Source organism: Drosophila mojavensis, unplaced genomic scaffold, assembly GCF_018153725.1.
Source record: "Drosophila mojavensis isolate 15081-1352.22 unplaced genomic scaffold, ASM1815372v1 contig_81, whole genome shotgun sequence".
NCBI lineage: Eukaryota > Metazoa > Arthropoda > Insecta > Diptera > Drosophilidae > Drosophila > Drosophila mojavensis.
The window spans coordinates 6806862-6822396 of NW_025318907.1; positions in this window are offsets into that span (position 1 = coordinate 6806862).

Here is a 15535-nt window from a genome sequence, read left to right on the forward strand (position 1 = left end):
CTGTGTCATTTCCATTTAGCATTTGTGTACTCGGCTAAGCCCACACAGAATTGAAACTGAAAACGAAACCAAAAAGGAAAATTTGATTTCTCTTCTCGTGTTTTCGTTTATTTTGGTTTCTGTGGCAAATGTTGACAAATTTTCATGGCCCGGCGCACATCCGGTCGCTAGCATAGGGCAGGCCAACGGCTGACTTGGCTGCCGATAAACAAGCAAGTTTCGCCGCCTTTGGGGCAACAATCTAGTCGAAAGTCCAAACAAAAAGTAAGTAAAAACATATCACATGGCCATAGGCGACTTCGTGATGCTTATTCGCGTGTTCAAGAAAAGCTCAAGTAGTGACAAGTCAACACTCCACCGTCAATGCCGAAATATACTATATATCTCTACTAAGATAGAGATATTGTTATATAATTATCTATAACAAAATTTGAGTGCCAAATTCTTGCGATCCAAACTTAGCATACCCTCAACAGCTTTGCAAAGGGGTATTAAGGCAAAATATCCTGCCAATTGCTGGCTTTTTAATTGCTCAGATAGCGCGAAATGCGAGCCCAAAGAGCAACAGTCGCGTCGGCATCAAGGGGCAACCGAATCGCCCCCGGCCCCTGTCCAGCCTTGATTTATGTTACACAAACTAGTTGGCATTCCGAGTCTGGGCCAACTCAGTTGGGCCACTGTCGGCAGCTCTTTATGTCTTTATCACTTTGGGGAGTCTACAGGCACGTCGCTGTCCATGCAAATTAGTTTCACTGTATACGTATGTCTGTGTGTGTGTATGTATGCGTGCGCTTGTGTGCTCAAGGGTGTTTAAATACATATTTATATTGGGTCGACCCTAGCTCAGAGTTCTGTTCTGGCTGTCGCATTTAATTGCCATTTGGCAGCTGTCGTGGCCAGTATGGATGAAATCTGCAAGAGACATTTACTATGCTCTAAGTATAATCTGAAATTACACTTGCCAAAGTCATTAAATATAATATGAAAGTGAAAATCCATTAGTAAAGAAACTACTGTAGTAGCGATCTATTCAATTTTATTAATTCTAGATTTATTCCTTGAATATGGAGTAACGTAAAAGTATTATGTATATACATATTTAGCTGGCAAATATATATATATATATTTTCTATTATTTCTCTCAGTGCTCGGTCTCAATTGTGCTACAAGCACACTTGTCAAATGCCACAAACCTGTGTCAATGTGTGTTTAACAATAAACAAGAAGCATCAAAACCACAGTAAGTACCACACACAGACACACATACACAGACAGCTACTCGCACACATATTCACATATTCCATCGAAACACTGATCAAAGGTTGAGTGTGTGATTGTGTCTGAGTGTCTCGTGTTTGGACAAAAGTGAAGCCACATCAGCTTAGCCTACGGCTTTTGGTTAAGTCTCTAGTTGAGCCACTCTATAAATGAACAATGCCAACTATTGGCAGTCTAGAGAAGTTGAGTCTGGGCAAAGGGATAAGGCGACGGTTGGCTTTTATGGGCTGCTAAGACTTTAAGTTGTTGTCGTGCGGCTTATTGCCTTGTTTATGGCCTATTATTCAGAGTAGCTGAGCTTTTACGACACTTGACAGTCCATAAGTATTATAAAAAAAAAAACCAACGGCCACGCCCACCGCCCTGCTCAATGGCAGACTAACTGCAGCTCATTAGCGAGCGCCAAGTGGCGCTGACAAATTCGACGGCAACGCCCCGTTGCATGCAACATTTACAAATGGCCCACCATCTGGCCCACATGAAAGGATATGAACAACAAACAAGCAACAAGCAACTCAATCGAAGCGCAACAGGTTCAAAAATAAGCGCGACCAGCTGACGCAGCACTTTAATTAATTCAATTTGCATACATTTTGACAGCGTAATGTACGCGACGACAGTGACTGAACTGTCTGAGGCGAAAGCTGAAAGCTGAAAGCTGAAGGCAGGTGCAGAACTCTCTAAGTCGACTAGCAGTATTTTCTTACCATCGGGAAGAGAGTATCCTCAAGTTAATCCGATTATATTGCCAGCTAGGCTAGCTGCTAATGTAGCTTATTACTTAACTTTGATTCCATTCGCTTCACTGCCTGGAATGAAACAGAGATTTTTAGAGTAGGTCAATAAATGGAATAGTAACTGGATGATCTTAGCAGTTGGGGTAACATTGTAAACCTGAATTGTAACACGCTTTTAATATGATGTAGGATATTTATCATATCTTATAATTAAAAGAATATCCTGCAGATAATTTAAGAGTAGGGATAAGACGGATTCCTTATTAATTTAATGTATAGAACTTTTATTATTCTTGTTACTATAATTTTCCCTTCGAATTTCAAATTTCTGTTCGTACATGAGATTTCTTCATATCAGAACAAATACAGTATGCTCTCTTAATTTAACAGATAGCTTGAACTTTAAATATTAATGAAAGTGCAGTCCACAGTCACATTATGTTTTATTAATTATATTATTTAACCTTTTTTTATAGTACCGACTTATTCCTTAAGCTTGCTTATATGAATCATTCGCTTATTTATCGAAGAAAATTCTTTTAAAGCATTTGCTTGGCAGATTGTAATGTGATCTAAAAGATAGACGATATGTTTTAGTTAGTTGAAATTTACAATAAAAGTGGAATTGTTATCGATAGTTTTTAAATTATTCTAAAAACTCAACTTGGCCACATTGTTGAGCCTCGTAAAATGTTTCTGTTTTGATGCATTAATAAATAAAGTGTGGTTTGTAAAATATATTATTGAACAAGCAATAAATATAGAATCGTAACTAAAACTTATAAATATATTTTGTTAAAAATATTTATACTTTACAGAAAGAAAAGTCTAACAGAAATCATCAAACTGCAAAATCTCCCATACAACTTTCGCATAGAGGGTATCAAACAGGATACGCGGCAGGTATCAAGCTGTAAGTGGGCTTCATCTAAAATGAATGTAAAGAGGTTTTAGTTTAAGGTTTGCGCGTTGGTGTTACTCACCAATTTGCAGCTACTCATAAGCTACGTGTGAATATTATTTAAAGCTCGACACTCAGGTTGAATATACACGAGAATATATATGTTAAATGCCACACATGCCACACATGCCACGCGGCAACGCGGCGTATGCAAAATATGCGCTTAATTTTTTAGCAAGCGCTGCAGCTGCAGTTTATGCCACACACAATTTTAAATTTGGAATGCACAGCTAAAAAATTGCATTTATGCAGCTTGCCATAAACAAGCCACAAAATTGCAAATTGCGTTTGGCAATTCGAGTCGTGTTGCTTCATGAAAAGTGGAAAGTTTAAAGCAAGCGCTGCATAATAATTGCAATTTTCATTCGAAAACTTTGACAATTTGCAAGCGATTGCCAATGGCAGCTGATGAACGGCAAAGGGGCGAGTTTAAAGAGAAAGCGACAAAATACCGAGCGAGCCAACAACAAAAGTTGTCGCACAGTCAACAACAGCGGCTGCAAATGCACAAGGAAAGTGTCTAGGGATTGGTAGAGGATTCTTGCGTATGCAACATCATCTCGTTGCCATGCACTGTAGCACGAATTTCAATAAAAAAGGAACGTACTGCACGGCAATATGCAATATGCAGCATGTGAGGTTGGACGGGTTAACGGTGCGTATGACAAATGTTGCTGTGCGCATCCATTTCATGCAACTTGACGTGCTGGACACGTAAGCAGTGCTTAAACTGTGCGTAGGCAGTGATACACCGTGAAAAATATTCACGTACTGTCAAGAATAATATTAGATTTTAGTAATAAATCATATTTATACTCTGAACCCATTGAAAATGGGAAATCAGGGTATAATGGCTTTGTTAAAAGTATGTTTTAATATTAATTAATATTAATTTTCTAATATTCAGATTATGATATAAAATCATTTCAATCGAATTTCTAAAGGCTTTAGATCATTGTGACACCATTAAATTGAGAATATTCTAATGAGATAATATTCTAAATGATAGTTCAAATGATATGTTTCTTGTATCACAAGTTACCTAGGTGCAATTTTAAAGGAAAATAGAAAAATAGAAAAATATCGGTTTGTTTTATATAACCTACTTCGAGTTTCGCTCAGTGTACGAAATATGTAATCGGTTAGCTATAGTTAATGCTACAGTCGGAGCACACGCTACACCTACGCATGTGTGTATAGCTGCAGCTGTGCATGTGTGTTAAGGGGCGTGTCATTGTTGAGTTTTGCAGCTGTTGTTGAGTGCAGAGTTAACTTTCGAATGCGCTCAATCATAGCCTACTTTGGCACCGGCACCGGCACCAGCACCTGCATTTGCAGCTGCACCAGCAACAGCAACGGGAGGGGCTGGAGCCGCATCCGGGTGCGACACAGGCCACGCCCTCAGTCACAACGATTGCCAATCGATAACACTGTCAACGGACGTGTGTATAGCGATAATTAGCATCGAGCGTGGGGGTGCAATCAGCTGTATTTAAAGCGTTAACCAAACAACATGCTACCTATTAGTGGAAGCAGGGACTCCCCCTTGGCCAATTCAATTCACCCTCTCACCATCAGCGCTATTTTTACGCGCATTTCGTTAAATTGTTTTTGCGCCGTTCGGCGGAAAATTTCTAGAATTGTCAGCAGAAAAAGTAAGCAACGTACGGTAACGTACATTTTCAAACGTGTTTCCCTGCATAATAACAGTTAAACGCATTTGCCACGCCCTGCAACACGCCTATTTATATGCGTCGTCAAGTTGGCTAATAGCTGGCATTATTATATTTTATACGTGCATTAAGCCAATCCACAATGGCAAGTGACTTAGATGGAAGTGGTCGACTGGAAGATACCCCTTGATAATAGAGAAGGTGGGTACACTCATACTTAGGAATTCAAGGATTCTGTGATTGCATAATGATGATAAACTCATCGGTAGACTACTATAATTAAGGACATTTAAATAATTTTTGAAAAAATATTAAACAAATCGATAGCTAAAATTGTATCCCAAATATCTTGAAGTACTTGAATTGATTATATATAAATTATTTTATTCTGTTAAAGACTGCATGTTAAAGATTTGTCTATCTATTACAGGGTATTCAAAACACCCTGCCTTATGATGTCATCAGCATCGATGGCAAACATATATGCACATATACAGGCGCACTCACTCACCCACTAATACTCTCACAGGCATACACGGCGTATGAGTAATCGAGTACCCTATGGCGCAGCAAAAACATAAAACTGATGGATATGTACTTAATATAAATATTGACAGTCTGACGGTTATTAACAATTTATTTATTTATTTATACGTATTCGTTGTGCGCATTTAATTTATACATATATATATACTCACATTGCGCATTACAAACCGTGTATTTTGTTTATATATTTTAATAGACAAATAAGAATATTACGCGCTATTTGCCAAAAGTTATGAACGTGTAAATAAATCGATTCAGTTCAGCAGCTGAAAATCGAGAGTAAACACGACTAGCAACTGAACCGAAGACTAAATACCCTCTGGCAGTGCTTGCGGCAATTATTATTGATAAACGGATTGGCAGAGAGCAAATAATATTGCATCATCATTCGATGAAAAGTTATTCAAAATCACATAGAAAGACGATATACTTTAACATAGAAAACGGGAAAGAAAGAAACTAAATTTAGAATTTAAAATTTTAATGCAACTGTTTGAGCTATTAAGCCTTGCTTGTAAGCTTATGAAACTCGAGTACAGGGTATAAGCCAAAGTAAATTCAAATATATACGTTTTTTATGGAGATTAAATGCGCTTTCTGACTAATCAAATCAGTGCTATGGCGTGTAACTGCGCCTTACTTTCGTGTGCCAGTGGCCAGCCGAATAGCTCATTATACAATTCAAGGCAAGCAACGAAATCCATCTTTCTATTTTAAGCCACAGTCAAAGTTTCTGCCTTGCTGTCGACTCGCTTTCAATAGCCAATTAAGAGCTTAGTGTGAAGATACCCACACCCCGGTGCACAGTAAAGAGATACATAAAATATGCTCGGACAGAAAGGACTACGAGCAGAAACAGAAACAGAAGTAAAGGCAGCAGCAGATGGCAGAGTTCTCTCTTGTTCTCGCTGGCCAGGACAAGGAATCCACGAGTGCTTTGTACGCCCTACGCGCTATACCCATGATGCCTTTCCACGCTGCCTGTTTGTGGATTATGTGGAATTTTTGTAGCTGCTCTTTGTTGGCCTAAGACCAAGAGCAAATCTTTGTTGAAAAGTTGTTCATCTGCTTGCGCTTTACCACAACGTCTCCACTCACGGCATTTTTCGTGCCTTGACAGTTTCGCATTTAATAAGCATAATGCACATTACCTTACATTTAAGCCAAAATCAAGAAGATGTTTATCTTACAATTAACAATTTTTAATTGAATCTGAAAAGCACTTTAGGTATTCAGTTTTTTCAATTAGATTATGTAAACGTTTTTGTCCGCCACTAAATTCTAATCAACGTTTTTGCTGCTGCTAAAATTGTTTTTATATAATTCATAGACTTTAAACCCTGAATATTTTATATACCAAATCAAACTTAATTCAGATGGAAATCTCAGCTTACAAATTTATATAATGAAATGCATACGTTTTTGTGGCTAACAATTACATAAATGAAAATTTTCGTATCTCAGAAAGAGTACTACACTAGAGGGATACCCTGGTCACCGTTGTTACTACGTTGTTCGTTCTAATATGATGACTTTTATATAAGAAAATTTATTTACCTTATGAATATTGTTTTTTTTTTTTTTCTATAATAAATAAATAACATCAAACTTGATAGAAAAATGCTGAATTAAGTCTTCTATTCAATATACTCCGAAAATGTACAAAATGAGAATTAAGGTTTTGTTTTGTGGACAAGATCTAGTCGAAGGAGCTGTCGTTTCTGAAGGTACTATATATATATTATGGTTAAAATTTATATATTACTCAACAGAAGGAAGAGAAGATCTAGCCATGTCTGCCTGTCCATCTGTCCGTTCGTAGGAATTCAGCAGAACTCAGCAGCACTCAATACAAGCTTGTAAATTTTTCAATAGATAAATCCATTTTATTAGTACCGATAATAATTGACTTAGAGCATTAATGATACCTTGAATATCATAGAGCTAGATCTTAAATTATCTCTGCGGGTATATTTAAGGAATACTCCGATTGCGAATATAAAACATTTCTGACGACTACTCTGTATCCAGCAAGCCTTTCCCGCAAATTATAAGCCATAGTATGATTTTTCGTATAGAACAAAAATTATTCAACAATTCGTTGATTATTAAAAAAAATTGAAATAGCTGCAGGTATTATCTAATCTTCTAGGGTATTAGAGTAGAATGAATTTGTTTATTGTTTATAACCCATATTCATGCATAGTTGAAGACCTATTTAAATTACATGGATTTCAATTCGCATGTCCTTGTCCGAATCCGGCATTTAATTTAAAAAAAAAATTAAAGCTTTTATTATTTTTGTGAGATATTAAATCATTTCATTATAATTAAATGGTATAGAAAATATCATTTCGTGACATGTATAGCAATATAATCTTCTGTCTGACACGCCCAACCAAGTTTTAATAAAATCGAATTGCATTAATCATTCAAGAGGTGAGAATGTTTTGTTGGCCCTGACAACAAGAACAACCTCAACTTATGTTAGGCCCTCAATTAAGTTGTCAAATATGGTTTAATGAGAGTGCTTTGACAGAGACAGAAATACAAATAGGAATGGAATGAGTGGAATGCACGGGCCGAGGGCAAGAGGAGGCGAAAGCGTGGTGCGCATCAGTGCCGTCTAGGTATATTGTTAGCCCAGTTAAGTGCCAGTTCGGCAAACAAACGTTGAATAGAACCCAAGGTAATGGGCAGAGGACAAAGGATATATACCAGTTCATTTGTGTTTTATGCATACGTGGACATATTAATTTACTTATATCTTTAGTAAGTGCAAATAGCATAGTCTTTGTATAATATATATACTACACTACTGTGTCTCCAGGTATTTAGTATATTATTCCCTATCATATACATAAATATATTGAAGCTTATTACCTTTCACTATGTTGGCAGCCCAAACATTAGCAAGTCATGAAAATATTAACTGCTTTTTTAGTTCAGAGGAGGACAGTATCGAAGGTCTATAGCCTATTCGTAAGTGATTCAGGCATCTGTTTGAGCTGACACAGTATCTTCTAGTCGGTCTCATTCAACTTGCACACTCATATGAGTCCGCGCTGCTTTCAAGCATCTGCATGTTTACTTTAATATGTATTTTTAGCCCTTGTTGCACAATGCCAACAAAACAAAGACAAGGACGAAATTCTTGTCAAGGTGGTTCTGTTGAGAGAGATGAGTGCTGCGACATATGAAATAGCGAAAAAAGAGAGAAATGGGAGTACTATGAAGCTTTAATACCCTTTTTGATATATGTAGTATATATGTATAGCTATTGATTTTGTGTTTTTATTTTTTATTTTTATTTTTAAAGTCTATCCGTTTTGTTCATATCCTACATAGTTAAATAATTTATATTTGCTTATGTCTATACCCCAATATATACTAGATAACTTTGAGAACTCAGATTTATTTATGCCTCAATGTAGTATTTATATGCAGATATCCATAATTCTGAGTAGAATTCAAATTTTACTTTACACCTAGAACTTAGCTGGCCGTAATATTAACATAAATATAAAGTCAATGTTAACATACTATTTCTAACTCATTTCAACAATAATAGAGAAAAATTTGTCATATTAACATTTAATGGGTTTCAAATATAAATAAAATATACAAATAAAAACAATTATTTTGTGAGCTTAAGTCAAAATATAATAAGACCAATTATTTATACATAAAATTTAAACAATATTTCGTATAGTACTTACATTCTTGTATTCCTTTTATTTTTCCAACTTATTTAATATTCAAAGGTTCATGAAAGACATCATGAGTCAAAATCATATTTGCCACTCAACTTCATTTTACATACAGGTTACAGAATTCGTTGCAAAATGAGCATGGTCTCTGTAAGAGTGTCAAATTAAATACGAGCGATATCTTCATGTGAATGTTTTGTGGTTAGCAGCTAGGTCGCGGAACCAGGGTCAGCCACGAGGATGAGCCACGTGTGGAAGGTCGCGTGTGTAGATTGTGGAGAGGCAAATGGCAATGCGCATCTCTGGCTGCTTATATGCAAGCGAAGTGTTAAACCGAGCTAAATGCTTACCAGCCTTGGCAACTAGCTCGTAAGTAGTTTGTTGTTGCCACTTTATAAACTGCACGACACAAACTTGAAAGTGGCATCAACTTTGTTTGCATTGCCCGCTGCGATATTGCTGAAACATGCACAAACCGAGATACGCTTCGGGTGAGAATTCGGTAGCAGGCTGCGCTAGCGTTAAGGTTCCCGGCAATGAGCTCTTGGCTCTGGGCCGTGGCTCTGTGATGTCTACATTTTGTGTTATTTATCACCTCTTGCACTTTGGTCACGCAAGTCAACGAAGTCGTGCCATGTCGCCGCCTAACCCAGTTGCCGGTTGCCAGTTGCCAGTTGCCAGTCTCTGGTGCTCTTCCACTTGACTTCGCTTTTGCATGTGCTCGCCATTGTTTGTCAACCAGTCTGCCGCCCTCTTGGTACGTGTTCATAAACAATTATTTATGCACAAAAACAGAAATGTTAAGAAATATTTTTTAGCTGCGGGGCCACGCGGGCGTCCTGTGACAATGATAAGGCACACAAAATGTCCTGGCATAAATTCTCAACTGCACAACAATTTTGTCTTTTATTTTTGCCATAAAAAACGTTTTGCAGTCACACCCAAATTTTGTATTTTATTTTGCGTCAATTTCCTTTTCTTTTTTTGCGACTTGAACGGGTGAATGGGTTGATAGAAACATTCGTTTGACTGATTCATTAAAGCGAAGTTACATTGTTACATTGTTTATGTTACACTGTTAATATATCACTGTTAAGTTATCACTGTTGATGTGATACTATCAACAAATGTCTGCTTATCTCACACTGATCAGTGGTAACATAAAATGTTAATATAGCACTGTTAACACCCAATTGTCTGCTTGAGCTGACAGAATTATTATTGCAATACTGGGCGATCAGAAATAGTATTTCGTGAGGTATAGCCTAGTGAGCCTTCCCCTATGTATATACGCATTAATCTAGTACATAATACAGCATAGATGCATCTTTGCACGCTCTTATTAAATATATACTAAATTGTTGATCAAGTTAGTCGAAAGATCACTTTAATTTTTTCAATATAGTTATTAGAAAGAAATTAAGTAAAACTTCTCGTCAAGTAATCAAAAAAAATAAAAACTAGACGCTAATATTAAAACTTTTTTCTTGTTTTTAAAAAGAATTAAACTTCTGTAGATGTCAAATGATTTTAAATTATGAAATCTGAATAAATTAAATGTACAGATATATTTATTATTTTTGTGTGCCAATCAAGCGCAGTTGATAACGTTCCCTGACCACACCGCAAGGCACGTCAGTAAGCATATATTTCCTGCTCACTTTTACACCATAATTCATTCACTTCTCACAATTGTTCATTTTGTTCAAGTTTTGTACTGTACAATAATTTCGGCAGAAATTTAAGAAAGTTTTGGAGCTGGTCTCTCGTCTTCCGGGTTCCCAATTGTAATTTTATACGCACAATGCGAGGGAATTGCGTCAAGTGTCCGCGGCTTTGCCACCTTGCCGTGTCCCATTATGCCACATTGAAGTTGACAGCGGACTAACAGAGAAAAAAGAACGAAGTAGGCAGAAAAGTTTTTAAAAATGAGCAGCATTCTGTCTGTCTGTCTGTCTGCCTATCTGCCTGTCGGCTTGTCTGCCTCTTCATTATTTTCTGCATAACTTTTTTATTCGCCTGATAATATTTAAATAATAAATGAGTTTTTGACAAGCGGGCAACAGCTTGGGCATTGGGGTTTATTTCGGGTCAATCATTTGGGGAGCGCGCCCAGGCCCTAAATTTGTCTACCCTTTTCCAATAGGCTCCTATAAATATGTCGAGAACTGTGTAACGCCTTGCAGCAGACAGTTCGCAGGGAGCAATCGCACCATCCACAGCGTCAGATCCCTGAGTGTACAGCAAGGCCACTTCATTTCACTTTACAGCTGCGCTGGATGGCAGGTGCAAGCATATGGAGAAGAAAGAAATTAAAGTCAGAAATGACAAGTATGCAAAGCCTAAATGTTACTTCCTTCAGTTACTTCCTTACATCGATTTCTTCTCGTGTTTCTCATTACTTTTTCTCTACACTTGTTTCAATTTTTCTATACCATATCTGTCTCTTTTTTAGTTTCACGTTATCCTCTACTCCTTCACATAATTTATCCAGTTTGATTTCTGTATTTTCTTAACTTTCATTAGATATTCTGAAATATTTCCTGTTTCTTTGTCATCGCATATATTCCATCTGTTAATCTTCATCGTACATTTACCACGTTCTTCCCTGTCCTTTTCATCTTCTTCAATACTTCAATTCAGCTACTGCTATGATTCTGTTTATTATACCCTGAACCCATTGAAAATGGGAAAATGGGACCTGGGAAAAATGGGACCTGGAGTCTTCAAATTTGGGTTGTATATAAAGTTAATGGATATAAAGATTTTTTAATTTACAGATTTTTGATACCACGCCCCCTTCGCCCCCAATTCAAGTACTTGTCTTGTCATGTGCTTTGGAATGTACACACATATTCACCATATACCTACGTTCTCAAAATTTCATTAAGATCGTATGTCTACAAAAGAAATTATTCAACAAATAAATTCTCATAATATGCCCACGCTGCAGCGCAGCCCAAGCGCAGTCGCTGCTTACTGCGCAGTTAGCAGAGCGCAGGCTTATGCGTGTGTATGTATGTGTGCATAAAAGTGCAGAATGATTAGAATATCAGCTTAGAGGGTTCAGGGTATCTCCTAGTCGAGCAGTCTCGACTAGAGCCTTCTTACTTGTTTTTTTTAATAGTTTTTAGGAATTATACATATTTCTCATTACATAAATAATTTTTCCCATATTCATAGAATTCAAAGGGAAATTCGAAGGAGAGCAATATACCAAATATATAAGAAAATGTTTATTTATAGGGTATTGAAGGTGCGGCAATGTATATTTAGCCATACAGACTACTTTTTATTTTAGGTACTTGTTTACTTGGGCCCGCGTCGAACTGAATAAATCACTTTAACTTCTCAGTTGCAGCTCATTACAAGTTGTTGCTGTTGCTCGACGACTCACTCTGTCTCATGTGTGTGTGTGTATGTGTGCGCTTGTGAGTATTTTTTACAGTTTCTCAACGTCATTTCCTCATTGTGGACATTTTTCAAGCGCTGTTGCTGAGTCGCCATCCGTTTCCTCCCCAACTTTTAGGGGCAATATTGTTGCTGCTTCTGTTGCTGTTGCTGCTGCTGCTGCTGTTGCTGCGGCTGCTGTTGACATTATTGTTGCTGTTGTCAATGGCGTGCAAATGTAATTGGTTTAGCCGGCAGTTTAACCCACTGTTCAACGTTTTGTCGACTTCTGCTGCTGCTTGCACTCGAATCGTAATGAAATTTCATGACATTTGGCATTACGTATACGTCGCGTAACACGTAATGGCACACATTTATGTAGCTGACGCTGCTGCTGCTACTCCTGCTATTGCTGCAGTGCGCATCAAACAAATTGGCATTACACCATATACAGTGCATAACCCCTTACATATACACAAGTATATATCAATGTAATTGCTGCGGTTGCCTTCAGCCAAATTAATTGCTTCGCCTTATTGCGATTCAATTTCACAGCAATTTTTCATGTGACCAGCTCGTAAATAACTCCATGTGATGCGTGTGGGTGTGTGTGTACCTAATTCGCTCACCTGCTTAGACCAGGCTAAAACTCTTTAAGTAGCTCACATTTATTTATATACAAAGTAAACACTTTTCATAAGCTGACAACTTGGCAAAGTTTGTAAAGAGTAAAACTGCCTCGGAAATTGCTCTTATATCATCCCATCAAATTCTAAAGTACCTTTCACAATTGATTGGGGGTGCCGTTAGGTGGGCGGGGTAGTTGCCATTGATTTGCCAGTAATAAAACTAGTTTTGATTTCATTCCTTAGCATACCCTGTAGCAAGTGGAAAAGGTATTTGCAAGATCATTGTAAAAGTGTTTTGAGAAAGAATGGAGTGATTTGAAATGTAGTATATTTTATTTAGGCAGTTAAGTTAAGCGAACATAGCCACAAAAATCGTTTTCAAATGCTGTTGAGTCATGGGTCTGAAGTTTTCCTAACTAATTATCTACTCGAAGATTATTCAAGTCTGTGGTTACAATCTCCGTTTTTCCTAACTAGCTACTGGAGAGCCCTAACAAAACCACAAAAACAAAGAAAATAATTATTCTCTTTAAAGTACGAAAAGTTAGGTCTGCTAGCGTCAAAGTTATTCGGCAATAGATTGTTGTCTTTCATTCAATTACGAAATTGCTAATTTGTTAGACGAACTTCAATGCCTCCACCAGACTCTGTTCATTGTGTAATTAACTCTGAAGTCAGTCGAAAGGAGTTTGTTCGATATTAAGCCCATTTAGAGATGGTGAACATGCATAAAAGAATATGCATTTAGTACTTTTGTGGGTTGTGGGTTTTGAGCAATTTATCGTTCGATAGCAAACTGAAGAGGAGGACGCGAAATTTGTTAAGGGGTTTTAAATATTGTATTTCGCCTGACTATGTAATTCTTATTGTGTACATTCTATTTATATTTGAATAATAAATATCCACTTATTTATTTGAAGAAATTACTTACAGGCACATAAACACATAAATGCTAGAAATCTTTCAATTTCATCTCTCTTATTTATAAATTGAAAAATATACTTATACTTAAATATATACTTATTTATTTTAATTGCATTGTAATTAATAGAAACTTCACACCAATACATGATAATACAAATGTCAAGGCTAATTTCCCTCAGTGTATGTAGCAAAACACTGTCCACTTTCAATTCACTGTCTGCAATTTAGTCAGGCCAATGCTCCAGCATCTTTCGCATTCCAGACAGCCTGATCCCTCTACAGGGTGCATGGCACGCCGTGCAGTTAGCCTAATTTGAGCCATCTTTTCTGGTCTGGACTGCTCTGGTCGTAAACTGACTGTCCATTTCTGTTGCCTATGTCGTCGAATAATGCAGCCAAAAGCAGTGTAAAGTTTTTGTTCTGAGCCGAAAGGAATTGGCCATAGCCACTTGGAGAAGTACCCTCTCCCCCGAGTTGTCTCCCGCCTGCATAGATCTTTTGATTTAAATTCGTAACCAGGCTGTATGCAGAACACTTGAGCGCACAATTAGAGAGAAATGTCTGTGCTGTTCTGCGTCGCAGTGAGTGCCGCAGCATCGCTGCTGCAGTTGCTCTCTTTTGTGGACGGGGCTTTGTTCTGTTGCTGCAGCAGTTGTGCTTGACAATTCAATTTGTAGTCGAGCTATCCGTATCCCAATCGCACTCTCAGCTGCAGGCTGCATTTAAATTTGAATTATTTGCCTATTTTTTGGCAAACTTCATTGCATCATCTGCTGCTGTATCAGCGACGACAATTTCTGTTGCTGCTCTTACATTATGCATTGATTTGCATCAGCAGCTTTTTCTTTTTATCTGCTGACGATATAGGCCAAATGCGATTAAAGCCACGGCTTACTGCTCTAGCTGCTTCAGTTAAGCTGCCAGCAATTTGGCCATTGTCAACGCCTGCTCACAACCCTGCAATTTATTGCTATTGGCTTTAATGTTATTGGCTCCTAAAGTTGCTCTATTAATGTTCATCCTCAACTATGTCGTCTCTTTTATTTAGTTCCAGTGCCCGATACAACAAGTGGCCCATAAATACGTTGTAGAGGCACCCGAGAGACACATTTAACTGCGACCCCAACTGGTAAAACTCTTTAAATAAATTTTAAATATATATTAAGCATAAATATTCTCGCATGAGTTGTTTAGACAACTACTAAACTATGTATTTTATTAAACTATTAAAAATCAATCAGTTTTTATTTAAGGTGGACCGTTTGTTGCAGAACCATTTCTTATTATTTTATATTAATATTAGCTACTGCTCCTTCCATTAAATATATAACGAACTATTCGAGCTCGCTTAATAAAGCCATTCAAGTATTTACTATACAGAGTTAGCAGTCGATAAGTAACTTAATCAAAAGGACATTAATTCGGTTTGAGCACTGATTTTAATTCAATCAACAACGGAATATCAACCTTCATTTATTCGAACAGATTAACTTTTGTCTAGAATTTTGTGTTTAGGCGGTCAAGAAACGATTTACAGGCAACCCGAATGTCATTATAATGAAATCAACAATTGTGCGTATATTAAGTTTATACAGTAGAAAAACTGTGTTTTTTTTAAAGGCCTTGCATTTTGTGTAAATAATTATAATAATAATAATTTATAAAAAAAAAAAATATGTCTGCTCTC